The sequence below is a fragment of the Mustela putorius genome, unplaced genomic scaffold (assembly GCF_011764305.1).
Source record: "Mustela putorius furo isolate JIRA1106 unplaced genomic scaffold, ASM1176430v1.1 tig00537303_pilon_pilon_pilon, whole genome shotgun sequence".
Lineage (NCBI taxonomy): Eukaryota > Metazoa > Chordata > Mammalia > Carnivora > Mustelidae > Mustela > Mustela putorius.
The window spans coordinates 1448784-1462492 of record NW_025422441.1 but is presented as its reverse complement, the minus strand read 5'-3'; the positions used below and the strand labels follow the sequence as shown (position 1 = coordinate 1462492).

General features: G+C 65.0%; 1 pseudogene; it reads left to right on the top strand.

The window, feature by feature from the left end:
* Positions 1-3965: 3965 nt before the first annotated feature.
* On the top strand, positions 3966-11910 carry LOC101677417 (annotated as a pseudogene).
* The last annotated feature ends 1799 nt before the right edge of the window (positions 11911-13709 follow it).

Here is a 13709-nt window from a genome sequence, read left to right as displayed (position 1 = left end):
ATGGCAAGATTCGCTGACGGCCCTCGCATGGCCTCGTGCTGTCCCCATCTCACACTGGTGAGCAGCTGGGTGGGAGAGGGACAGAGAGAGGAAGAGGTGTGTGTGTGCGCGTGCACGAACGCACACACATACCCCCCCCACACACACACACCCTCTCCCACTGCGGCCACCGGCCTCCCGGAGACCCAAGTTCAAAGCAGTGAGCTCTGCAGTTCTCAGAGTTGATCCCAGCAGGGAAGCAGGAAGCACAATGGTCCAGAGGTTGGAGACACCCATGTTCTGTGGAAAAGCACCCGAGGGCCCCAAAGAACCTAGCGGGGAGGAGGCACAGGGCGCTGGACGGCCACTGCTGCCTGCCCGTCGGGGCTGTGGGTCCGTTCGAGAAACACTGCCTGAGTCCTCCCCACGTCACCTCTGCCACCCACGCGGCCAGGCCCAGGTGCTGGTCCGGCCGGAAGGACAAGCTGAAAGCCAGCACACTGCACTTGGAGCCCCTCGTGTTCCCCGAGCACCGCAGGAGGCGCGCTCAGAGAGCCCAGGCTCGACGCAGGAGCTGCGGACCACTGTGGGGGCCACTCTCTGCCTGGCGTTCGGATTGACGGTCTGCCACCGGCCAGCGATCCGCCTGCGAGGAGGGAGCTCGGGATGGCTAGAGCCCGTTTTGTCTGCTCCTTGGTCTGTCAGTCTGTCTGGTGGGAGGGGCTCCGGTCCAGAGCTTCAGGGCATTTGAGCAGGTGCCCTGCCCTCTGCTGGTCTGCAGCCTGCCGCGGGGGCAAAGCTCCTGTCCCGGGGACCCAGGAGCAGCGTGGGGCCTGACTGGGTCCCTGCCCGGCCAGAGCAGGCTCCCCGCACTGGTGCCCGCGGACCACTGACGTTGTCCTACAGGCCTCGAGGTCTGTTGCTTTCTCGCGGGGGCCCTCTTCGGAGTGGAAGGAAGGACCCAGCCCAGCCCTAGAAGAAGAGCGGGCAGTTCCCCCACCTCCCGATCCCGGCGCACCACCTCCCTGTTTCCCCCCCCAACCTAAGGCCCGTCGTGGGGTCCCCTCCGTCTCCCCCAGACCTCATGGGGGACCTGACCTTAAAACAGCCCACACGTAGTGCACTTCAGCGTCTAGCTTCTGGCCAGGCTCAAACCTGATGCGGAGCGTGTGGTGCAGCGGTGAGCAGCTGAGACGCGTTCCTCCTCACCCGGGGCTGTCTGGCCCCCCGGCCCTGCGCTCGCGGGCGGGCCCTACTCCCTGCACGCCACTGGCAGCGCAGCGCCCCCGCCGGGGGAAGCCGGCTACCGGCTCGGAAGGCAAAGAGGCGCTTCTCTTGCTCCGGGTCCGTGGTGCTGCCTGCTGAGCACGGGAGGGAGGGAGGGGCAGAAGGGGGAAGGGAGGGAGGCTGCCCGGCCCGGCCCGTCCATCGCCTCCCCTTCAGTGGTGCGCACGCGCGGGCCGTGACAGCCCTTTCCCCCCGACAGGACATCGGGGGGCACTCGTTCCCCGTTTCTCCCCCGGTTCTCCTAGAGCACCAGCGCACACTTAATGCCATGTTGGGAATATAGTATCATGGCGTGGAGGCCGAGAACATTAAGGCCATCCCCCGTCAGGCTTAGCTCTCGCATAAGTACGGCCACCACAGCCCCGGCGGCCGGCTCAGACCCTGTGTCCAAGGGCTGAACTTTCCCCTACTTCGCTTTCGTAAGCCCCACGCTGCTTTGGTTCCAGGAATCCCCACCCTGCTCTAGTAGCAGGAACCCATAAACACCCCTGCCTTTACCAAGCTCGCATCCGAGTCCCTGCTCCGCTGGGTCGGGTATACTTGGGGCCCAAGCTTAAGCTTGACAAATAAACCCTCGCGTGATTGCATCGGAGCTTGGCTCCTTGGTGGTCTCTCGGAGGGGAAAACTCGGGCACAACAATGGAAACAGAGGGGCGAAGACTCCCGGGTACCAGGGCATGTTCTGTGCGGAGCTCCCTGCTTCCAGAAGAGGGGCCCCCGTGTTCCCCATGACCTGTGCCGTGGGCATGGCGAGGCAGCTGATGGGGCCAGGCCGGGCTTGGGTTTGCTGCCCGCAGCCCAGCGGAGGGCGTCAGAGAAGCCCCCTGGGGGCGGGCTCCGTCCCTGCCGTTGGGGCCAGGAAGGACTAGATATAAAGTGTGGACAGCTGGGACCCAAGCCCCAGGGAGGGCGGCGCGCGCTGACCCTGCCGGACTCGCTCCCAGCAGCCCACGTGCCAACCTCAGCTCTTTTGCAGAGGCGGGCCCGGGGCTCAGGGTGCCCGTCAGCAGACGGTTCTTTTTTTCCGGACACTGGGGCCTTGGGGCGCCCGCCTCATTCAGGGACAACCTTGCACTGGCCTTGCCCTGGCCCGCCTCCGACTGTGTTCTTCTCCCTCCCCCGCTGGTGCGCTGTCAGCAGGCACGGGCAGCGCCAGGGCTGGGGATCTCCCTCTCAGGCCGCTTGGGCCTGGGCCCCCCAGCTCTGCCTCAGAGCAGCCACCCTGCCCCGCCCCCCAGGGCCTGCCCGGCCTGTGGGCCCATGGGGGGGGGGCAGCAGCCCAGCAGCGGCGCTGGCAGCCCTCCTGGGTGCACACCCTGGGCACAGGGCTGGGGCGCCGCCGCCCGCACCGGGACTTCGGGGCAAGTGCAGGACCGTCCGCCGCCGGCACGTCCCTGCTGGAGCCGGCTGCACCGTTCCTCTCGGCAGGAGAGGCTGGCTCCAGGCCACCTGCCTCCCCAGGTCCTCGCGGCAGGCTGTGTGGGGACACGGAAACAGACCCCTTGCGGTAGCCCTGTCAGGCCTGAGAACGGGCAGCAGAGGTCCGGAGGGGGCCGGGAGGCAGAGGGCCCACGGGGCAGGCACGGGCAACAGGAAGTGTCCGGCGTGGCGTGGGCCGATGTGCCTCCAGCCTGCCTCTCTGCCCGAGGACCGCTTGGGCCGCCTCCGGGGCTGAGGCACCGCACACATCTCAGCTTGCTGAAGGGGCCTGCCTGGCCGTCCTGACTCCTCGGCCGCCGCCGCACCTGAAGACCTTCCCCTAAGCCCCCAACCCCACGGAAGGGGCAGGAGCAGGGAACGGATTCAGCAGGAGGGCGACCCTGGGAGGTAGCAGGAGCGAGGGGCTTCTGTCCCCTTGTCTGGGCATGGGAACAATGGCGGCCATGGGAAAGGCTGCCAGGAGTCGGGGGGATAGGTGCCCTGGGACCCCGACCCGCGGGCCCAGCCTGCAGAGGGTGGACAGCCCCACGCCCGCAGCACCCCCAGCACAGACTCCACGCTGCCCCCCGGCCTGCGCTCAGAGTCTGCGTCCCGGAGAGCCCGCTTCCGAAGGAGGAGAAAGGACGGCGTGGCCCCGAACACAGGCCCGGGCGGGCCGGCCAAGCTGGGGCCAAGGCGAGCGAGCCTCTCCCGGGGCCTCCGCCACATCACTGCCATCCCCAGGTGTGTCTCTGGGTTCCTCTGACTGACCCCCCCAGCACTGAAAGGCCTCACTGGCGGGGACTCGGGGACTCTTGCCAGCTCACGGCTCCTGGTTTGAGTCCCGGTGCCCTGCACCTAGCCGAAGGCCTGGGGGAGGAGCAGACAGAAAGGCCCTGCGTTAATGGGATGGAGGCCCTCGCTCGCCCCAGCTCCTGTCCCAGGCGGCTCTCCTCTCTCTCTATTCCCCACGGGAAGGACGGAAGGGGCCCCTACCCCGCCGCCCGACCGGCCGAGCCCACCGAGCCCCCAGGCCAGACCCTGCACAGGCTCTCAACAGCCACCCCGCCCGCAGGTCTTGCGTCAGTGGGAGACAAGGCACCCATCCATCTCTTTCCTCTGCCTACAGCCGGAGGCCCTCCAGCCCTGACCCCTGCCTTGGGTTTCCTGGCCTGGTTCCAGGGACAGCTTCTTCTCCCGTGACGTGGTCAGGTCGGCCGCTCCAGGCCTCCCGGCGAGATAAAAGGGTTGCGCTGCCCAGGGTCAGAGGGAGCTTCAGAATGGCACTGGGGGCAAAGGCACGCTGGTGGCTGGCCGGGCGCCGGCTGTCCCTGAGCTGCACACGCACACTGGGCACCAGCGCCGCTCAGGCCCCCAAGGCGGTGCTGCCCTTCGAAGCCATCCCCCAGTGCCCCCCGGCAACAAGTGGCTGAGGCTGCTGCAGATCTGGAAGGAGCAGGGGCTCCGAGAACCTCCACCTGGAGATGCACCGGACCTTCCAGGAGCTGGGGCCCATCTTCAGGTAAAGCCCTTCCTGCCCGCCTGGCCGAGAGAGCACCCTCACCGGCTGTCCCTGCGGACGACGGAGTCCCGGCTGGGTGCCTCGCACCAGCGCTGCCCCGTCCCCGCCGGGCGCCCGTGGCCTGGGCTCTGTCTGCGCCGTCACGAAGGCAGGGTGGGAGCCGAGGGGTGGCTGTTCTGGGCCTTTGACCGTGGAGGCGGCGGCTCTCGGTGAGGACAGAGCAGTCCCACTGGCCGCTGAGAGGGCGGAGTGCAGACAGCAGAGCCCCAGAGGCTTCCTGCCTTAGACAGCGGGAGGGAGCGCCTGCTCTGGAAGGGAGAGGCCCCCCGGAGACAGGCCGGCTTGGTGCTGCGGAACGAGGCCCAGGGGAGGGCAGGCCCCTGTGGCAGGGCTCTGAGCTTTGTCCCGCAGGTATGACGTGGGAGGGACACACATGGTGTACGTGATGCTGCCCGAGGATGTGGAGAGCCTGCAGCGGGCCGAGAGCCCTCAGCCCTGGCGGCCGCTCCTGGATCCCTGGCTGGCCTACCGACAGCATCGTGGGCACAAATGTGGCGTGTTCTTGCTGTGAGAGCCAGGAGGGGTGGCCGTGGCGTGGAGGGCGGGGGACGGGGCGGGGGAGGGGGGGCACGGGTCGCGCGCACCCCAGTGCGGGGTCCAGCCAGGTCCAGAAGCCCACAAGCGCCCCTGGCCAGGGAGAACCTGAGAGCAGGTGGGCCCTGTGTGTCGCAGGGGCGGGAAGGGGCTGTGGTCCCAGAGACGAGGAAGGATGACCACTGGCACTAGGGAGCACCCACTCTGCGCCCGCCTCTGCGCGTTGTCCCGGCAGGGTGGGCTTCTCCCTTCCTATAGGTTGGGACGCCCAGGCCTGGGGGGGGGGGGTTCACCGGCCAGGCGTCCATGTCAGCCTGAGGGCCCCCCGGACTGCAGCCCTCTGCACGAGGTCCCCTGTGGGACTTCCAGGTGAGCGCAGGTAGCTCAGGATGGGGAGGCTGGGGTGGGGAGAGGGCAGGCAGTAGGAAAGGCGCCCTTGTTCAGAAGCGAAACTCTACGCGGGTGCCCGTGCGAGCGTGAGCCTGTGCGTGTGCCCGTGTGTGTGTGGCTTCCTGGCTGGAGCTGTCCGCAGCCTCGGAGTAGGTGTGCGCTGTGAGTGCTGCATACGTGCGCGTGTGTCTCCGTGTGCGCGTGGGTTGAGCGCTCCAGCTGTGCTGTGGCAGCGGTGCGTGTGGGGACTGTGGGCGTGCTCACGCGTGTCGTCCTGGTCAGCGAGCGCGTGTGCAGGCGTCCCGCTGTGGTATGCGCATCTCTCCGGGCATATGTGTGTTCGCTGGTGTGCAAGTGTGCACGTGTGTGCACGCGACCGTTCTGACGACCTGGCGGCGGCCAGCCGAAGCCAAGAAGGTGTTTCTGCTTGAGTGTGTGGCTGAGGATGCAGGGGCCTCCCCGCCGTGCGCTGAGGGCATCGGCCTGTCTTTGGAGCAGCCAATGCCCTGGACCCTGGTGCCCTCGGAGAAAACTGTTCTAACCAGGTCCTCATCAGCCTGTGGGGGAGAAGCTTCTCTCCTCCCCGGCCCCCCCCCCCCGCCCTCCAGCTCCTCCTCCCCTTCCCTTCTGCTGCTGCTGTGGCCTCTTCTCCTCCTCCTCCTCCCCCTCCTCCCCCTCCTCCTCCTCACCCTCTCCCTCCGCTCCCCCTCTTCTTAGCCTGTCTCTCCTTCTCTTCCTCCCCTCCCTCTCCTGTTCCGCTCCTGTTCTCCTCTTGCTGCTACTTCCGGCTCACGGACCTGTACTCCCAGGAACTGGCGCACTAGGACCCGGGGTCCAGTGGAAAACTCAACACTTCCGTGTGCTGCTCAGTGCTCACCCCGACGCGCGCACTCTGGATCCCCGTCCCCCACCCCCGAATTCCCCCGCTCCTGCAACCACAGTTTGTTGTCTGGATTTAAGACTCCGCGTTTGGTTTGATCTCTCTGTGTCTTTGTTCATTTGCTTTGTTCAATTCCATACTTGAGCGAAACCTTATACTAATCTGTCTTACCCTGACTGACATTTCTCTCTTAGCCTAATACCCTCTGCGTCCATCCATGGGCTCGCAAATGGCCAAGATCCCATTCCTTTTAGGGACCGAGTAGTACCCCATCCTGTGGACGAGTATCTCTCTGTATCCCTCTCTGGGCCATCGTACCCGTGCTACAGGAAACACAGGGGCAGGTATCTCGTCGCATTTGTGGTTTCATTGTCTTTGGGTAAATGACCAGTAGTGGAACTCGCTTTAGCTTTTTGAGGGACCTCCACACTTTTCTCCAGAGTGGCTGCACCCGTCTGCATTCCCACCAACGGTACACAAGGGCTCCCCTTTCTCCACATCCTCACCAACGCCCGTTGTTTCTTGTGATTCTGATTTTAGCCGACCGCTGGGAGGTGATGTGTCCTTAGAGCTGACGCGGACCTCCGTGATGAAGGGTGCTGCTGAGCGCCCGTTCACGTGTCTGTTGGCCATCGCCAGGTCTTCCATGGAAGAAGGTCTCTTCCGGTCTTCGGCCATTTTTAATGGGATCGTTTGTTTGCTCGGTGTGCTGCTGCTTGGTTCTTTGTATGCTTTAGATATTAAGGTTACCATACGTACCACTGGCAAGTATCTTCCGCCAATCAGGAGCTTCCCCCTTTTCCTTCTGTTGATGGTTTCTTCGCTGGGCAAAACCTTTCCAAATTGTGGCAAGGTGCGGATAGCTTAATTTTGCTTTTCTTTCCCTTGTCTCCGGAGACACATCTAGAAAAATGTTTCTGTGGCCCGTGGCAGAGTCATTACTGCCTGCCTTGTCTTCTAGGAGTTTTGTGGTTTCAGGTCTCACCCGTGGGTCTCTCATCCATTTCAAGTTTATTTTTCTGTGTGGCGTAAGGCAGTGGTCCGGCTTCATTCTTCTGCATGGGGCTGTCCAGCTTTCCCAGCGCCATTTGTTGAAGAGACGGTCGTTCCCCATCGGGTGTCCTTGCCTCCTTCGTCATAGGTCGGCCATACAGTGGACCATCCAATCATGGGTTTGCTTCTGGGCTTTCTATGCTCCTTCATCGATGGGTGTGCCTGCTTCTGTGCCAGCACCACACAGAACTGATCGCTAGCGCTTTGTCGTCTGGGTGGAAATCTGGGGTTCCGGGGTTCCGGCTTCCATCTTCTTTCTCAAGGTTGCCTTGGCTAGTCAAGGTCTATTGGGGTCCCCTCCAAATTTTAGCATTCGTTGTTCTAGTCCGTGAAAAATGTCGCTCTTGTGATAAGGATTGCAGCGAACCTGTAGATTGCTTTGGGCAGCACGGACATTTTAACACCACTGGTGCTTCCTTACCATGAGCCTGGGATGGCTTTCCATTTCCTTCTGTTTCTTTCATCTGTGTCGTAGACTTTCTGACTACGGGGCTCATACCTCCTTGGTTAAGCGTATTCCTAGATGTTTTGTTATTTTGGGTGCGACCGTACATGGGACTGTTTTCTTCATATCATTTACTGCTACTTCATCATGAGTGTACAGAAATCCAGCAGGTTTCTGTGTATTGATTCTGTGTCCTGCGACCTGATTGAATTCAGTTGTCAGTTCTTTTTGTTTTGTGTTGGTTTCACTGATGGACACTTTAGGGCTTTCCCTCTATACAGTCTCATGCCATCTACAGGCGGGAAGAACATTTTATTACTGCTTCTTTACCCACTCGAGGTGTAGCCACAGCGATCAGACAAGAAAAAGAAACAAAAGTCATGCAGCTGGGAAAGGAAGAAGTACAATTCTGGGCTCTGTTCTGAGCACGTGACAGGACCCCGTGGTTTGGCTCCTGCCCTGGAGGACCAGGAGACAGGGCCGGGACGGACTAGGTGTGACTGGCGCAGGGGTAGCACTCTCAGCAACGGGGAGGGTGGGAGGTGAAGCGGGCCCCGGGCCTCTGTCTCTGGGGCCTGGTGTGAGCAGGGTGGCAAAGGCGGACAGGACGTCGCCCCTCCCTCCTTCCTCCCGGGACAGGGACGGCCCAGACGGGTGCTGACGGGCCAGCAGGGGACCTGTAGGTGTGCACGAGTGAACGCCAGGAACCCACTCGTGGCGTGGCCAGGCAGAAGTTCTGGGTCAGCCCCTCTTTAGACGGGAGCACGCTGGGCACAGCACGCAAGGCCTCCCCCAGAGAAAGGGCTGCGGCGGAGGCCGACAGGCAGGCATCTGCCCCTCAGGCCCAGCGGGCAGCTCCCTGTCCGCGCCCCCCCCACACCCCATCCGGAGAAGATGTGTCCGGGGCTGGCCCCGAGCTGCTGACTCCGGCTTCCCTGAAGCTCCTCCCTCTGCCCTCCAGAAACGGGCCCGAATGGCGCGCGAACCGGCTGAAGCTCAACCCGGACGTGCTGTCGCCGCAGGCGGTGCAGAAGTACATCCCCATGGTGGACAGGGTGGCGAGGGATTTCTCAAAGGCCCTGAAGTCAAGAGTGCTGCAGAATGCCCGGGGCAGTCTGACGCTGGACATCCGGCCGAGCATCCTCAACTACACCGTAGAAGGTAGGGAGGTGCCGGGCTCTGTGGGGCAGGGGCAGCCAGGAACTGGACTGGGACCGTGTGGGTGTGCTGCAGGAGGCCCCCGTGAGGCCATCGGCTGCCCGAGGCTCAGCAGCCATCCCCTCTCCTCAGCCAGCAATTTAGCCCTTTTTGGAGAGCGGCTGGGCCTCCTCGGCCCTAGCCCGAGTCCTGCCAGCCTGCAGTTCATCCGGGCTCTGGAGGCCATGTTGAAGTCCACCGCGCAGCTCATGTTCATGCCCAGGGACCTGTCACGCTGGACGAGCGCCAGGGTGTGGAAGGAGCACTTCGAGTCCTGGGACTACATCTTCCAGTACGGTGAGGCCCAGAGACGGGGGGCAGGCAGTGCCGAGTAGCAAAGACACCAGGGCCCCCAGGAGCCACTCACCGAAATCGGGGTGGGGGGGGCGCTGAAGCCACTTCACTGGGCTCATGGCGTCCTCGGGGCCCAAGAGACTTGGCAGGGAGGCTGGGCTGGGCCGGTCCTGAGCATCTGGCACAGGAACAGGGAGTCTTGGGGGTGGGGGGGGCTGCCAGGTGGCGGCATGAGGACAGGTGCTGCCCAGCACCGGGCCCAGGCCCCTGTTCCCCCTTCCGCACAGCCAACAATGCCATCCAGAAAATCTACCAGGAGTTGGCCCTCGGCGGCCCACAGCACTACAGCGGCATCGTGGGGGAGCTGCTGATGCACGCGGACATGACCCTGGAGGCAGTCAGGGCCAACTCCATCGAACTCACCGCCGGGAGCGTGGACACGGTCAGGCCGGCAGCCAGCCCTGCCCTAGCACTCGGAGCCTCCTGACTACAGGCAGAGACCCCCATGGCGCGTGGCTCCCACAGGCCCTGTTTGGAGCGGATGGAGGGCTCTGATCTGAGGGGGCTGGGGGGGAGAGCACTCCGGAGCTGATCTTCCCAGGGAAGGGTTTGCAGATGCTCTGGAGGGAAGCGTGCTCCAGGCCCAGTGCAGAATGGGTGAGGCCCAGGAACATGCAGCAGCGCAGACCCCGGCCGACGTCTGGGCCCTGGGAAGGAGGGGGGCTGAGGGGCCGCTGCACAAGGAGGGGTGCGCACAAGCAGGGATGCCCGCACAAGGAGCCCCTGCCGGGGCCACAGTCCGTTGGGCCGTCGTTACAGAGGCTTCGGAGGTGATGGGCTGAAGACACAGAGGGCAGCGGAGGCTCCAGCTTGTGGAAGAGAGAGCAGCTGGCAGCCCAGCCCCGGGGCCGGGGTGCTGTAGGGAGGTGCAGGCAGGTCCCAGGGTGTGGAGTGCAGTGAGCCTCCTGCCCTACAGCCAACCCTCATCTGCCAGCATCCCTGAGGTCCTGCTCTGGGCCAGGCCCGCAGGCTTCGTAGCAGAGGCACAGAGCACTGGCTAGAGAAAGCCCATGAGCAGAGGCTGCAGTTCGGCCACTTAGGGTCCAGGGTGGCCCGTTCCTGTGGGGACCCCGGGGTCTGGGCTGACCTGCCTATGGGAGCCCAGGGGACATGACGCAGTGGGTGCCAAGGGGTCTGGGGATGAAGGGCTACACCCCCGCACCCCCCGTACCTATACACTTGAGTAGATGGACCCCCCGAGGGGGGAGAAGCAGGCCCTGGGGCGATGGGAGGAGGCGGCCTGGGTCTTCACCAAACATGGGGACACCTTCCCTGAGGCATTCAGTGGAAGCAGATGAGGCGAGTGTTAGATCTTGAGGTCTCTGATCCCCAGGGTCGGTGCTTCCCTGGGCACGCACGTCCACCCCCCGGGGGAAAGGGCGTCTTCCTGGGGGAGAGCCCCTGGGGTCGGAGGTGCGTGGCCTGTGCCAAGGTCTGAGCCCCGCACCGTGGCTCCCGCAGACGGCCTACCCCTTGCTGATGACTCTCTTCGAGCTGGCGCGGAACCCTGACGTGCAGCAGGCCCTACGCCAGGAGAGCCTGGTGGCCGAGGCCGGGATCACTGAGAATCCCCAGAGGGCAAGCACAGAGCTGCCGCTGCTGCGGGCGGCCCTCAAGGAGACCTTGAGGTGGGTGTGGCAGACCCTGGCCGCCCCGGTGCCCCCGGCCCCAGCGTCTGGAGAGCCGTGCTCAGCGCACCCTGCAGACAGATCCGGGGGCTGACGAGCAACTTTGCCCCAGATGCATGCCCTGTAGCTCCTCTTCTTCTCCCTGAGGGATAGGGGTGCTTCTCTCCCTGGGATCCCGCTTCAGCGCCCTGGGCGCCCCCTCGGCTGGACCGCTCAGGCCGGGAGAGCTTTGCCTGGGCTCCGGAGGTGCAGGGAGCCCGCCCCTCATGGTCTGGGCTTCCCGGTGCCCGAAGCCACCTGTGGGCGTGGCGGGGAGCTCCCCTCGCCCGTGCCTCCTGGGCTAGGAAGGCCGCAGAACGCAAGCGAGGGTCCCGGGTGAAGCTGAGGTCCCCCGTTTGGATGCCCCTGTGCACAGGCTGTACCCCGTGGGCATCTCACTGGACCGGCAGGTGGGCTCGGACGTGGTGCTGCAGAACTACCACATCCCGGCAGGGGTGAGTGGGGCCCCACAGCCCCTGCAGCAGACGCCAGGCCCGGCTGACCTTTGCCCGCAGCGAGGCGCTGACGCTGCCCCTCCCCACCTCTCTACAGACCGTGGTCAAGGTGCTGCTCTACTCCCTGGGTCGAAACCCCTCTGTGTTCCCGAGGCCGGAGCGCTATCATCCCAGGCGCTGGCTGGACAGCAGGAGCTCCGGCACCAGGTCCCCCAGCCTGGCCTTCGGCTTCGGCCTGCGCCAGTGCCTGGGGCGGCGCCTGGCAGAGACAGAGATGCTGCTGCTGCTGCACCACGTGAGCAGGCCGGGGCTGCCCTGGCCACAATGACATGCCACTGCCCGGGCCCGGCCCAGGGTGGGGGTGGGGGGAAGTGGGTGGGGTGGGGGCTGGGCGTGCTGGGCGGCCTGGCTGGGAACCACTGGCTTCCCCGGCACGGCACGCAGCCCACGGCACGCAGCCCACGGAGCAGGGCCCAGGAAGGAGGAGGAGGGGGAGGCTGGGCCAGACCCCAGGCTGAGCAGTTGTGCAGGTGGAAGCCGCGCCTCTGTCCTAGGTGCTGAACCACTTCCTGGTGGAGACCCTCACGCAGGAGGATATAAAGATGACGTACCAGTTCATCCTGATCCCCTCCACCCTCCCGCTCCTCACCTTCCGGGCCATCAACTAGTCACGTCACCATGCTGTGGGGACAGCCGCGCCACCAGCCCCCCCTGCCTGACCCCAGGCCACCCCGTTATCTCCCAAGAGCCCTGCTCCCTGCCCCGCGACACTGTGCGGCCAGGCCAGCACCTTGCTCGAAGGGTCGGGGATGACTCTGGGTTGCACGTCCCGGCTGCGTGCTCAGTCCCGCCAGCGCCCTGTCCACCAAGGAGCACCATCGGAGGGCCTTAGAGCCCCTGTCGCCCCACACTAGCTCCAGGGTCTTCGGACCCACCCCGCGCCCGCCTCCCTGTCTAGTCTCTCGGGGAACCCTCAGCCTCTGTACTCAACTCTGTCCCCATGAAGAGCTGACAGCTGGGGCTCCCTCGGTCTTGCCCGTTGCCACTTCAAACTCCTTGTCTGCACTGCTCTCGTCCGGCCCAGAGCTTCGAGCTGGGCTCTCAGTCCCCCTACCTGTTGCGCTCAGGCTGCTTGGGCCCTCCCAGCACTGCCAGGCTCTGGTTGTGGCTGAAGCACCCAGCCGGGGAACCAGATACGCGGGTCGGGAGTCGTGTGTCCTGGAAGGATGGCCTCTAAGGCGCTGCCGGGGACATCTGGGCCAATGATCCTCCTCTGACAGCTGGGTGGAGGTGGACTCCTCTGGCTGGCCGCAGGGTGACCGACCTCAGAGGAGTCTCTAGAAGAAGGCTTGGGGCCATAACAGCCAGGCACAGGCACATGCTCCCTTTAATGAAGCCCTCTGTGTGTGGTGCCGGCTGCCCTCTTGCAGTGACCCTCAGGACAGGGGACCGGCCCTGACCTGGGAGGAAGAGGCTCTGAACAGCTGAGAGTCGGCTGGGGTCTCCTAGCTGGCAGGAGCGAGCAGTGCGTCCCACGCGGCCTGGGGCCAGGTGACACCCGCAAGTCGAAAGGCACCGGGAGGCCAAGCTGGGGGGTGGGGTCGCTGTGCTCGCCCTCCGTCCCCACCCCACCCCCACCTCACCCGGGGAGAACCAGGCAAGGCAGTGAGGAGGAGGGGCTGCCCTCCACCCTGGTCTGGCCCGCCCTGCCTGCACTGAGGGGCCCCTCGGGCATCTGGTCCTGCCCAGACTCCCTGGAGGAGGGAGGCGATGTGCACCCTTCTGGCTCCACTGGCCGCGGAGAAGGGCCGCAGCGGGGGGCGTGGGCTTCTCCCGCTCCCGCCAGGCACGGCTCAAGGGGCCGTGGAGCCGTGGAGAAGAGAGCGGCTCCCGGACCCTGCGGGCACAGGCACACGCGGGCCTGGCCCTTCCATCGCGCCTGGCCCTTCACCCCTCTGAGCCTCGAGTGCTTCCCGTGGGCATTCTGCTGGAGAATTCCCACCCCCCAGGCCCCGGGGAGGACACAGCAAGGTTGGGTCTGCAAGGGCCCAGCTCTCTGCTGCAGCAGGCGCTCAGTCAGCAGCTCCGGCTTCTCCCGCCGCTCCAAAGTCGCTTCCTTGTTTGCGGCCCTGCTCTGTGGGATCGCGGGAGGGAGGCGGGCCTGGAACGGAAGAGGCTCGGCCGGAGGGATGCTCTGTTGCGGGCAGCACACGTGTTCACCTCATGGTCACTGCAGCCCTCCAGGGGAGCGAGGAGCTCATGCGTGCGGGCCAGGCCGGGAAGCCGAGGCTCAGAGGGTCCCTCCTGCTGCACAGCCTCGCAGCTCCCCCGGGCAGAGGCGCCCTGCGACCCCCGCCTGTCAGGCCCTCCCCGCACCCCTTCCCGCCAGCGGAGGACCTTGGGTTGGCAGTGACCGCACACATCTTGGAATGACCTCCCAGTAACGGGTCTCGGGGTCAAGGTCATC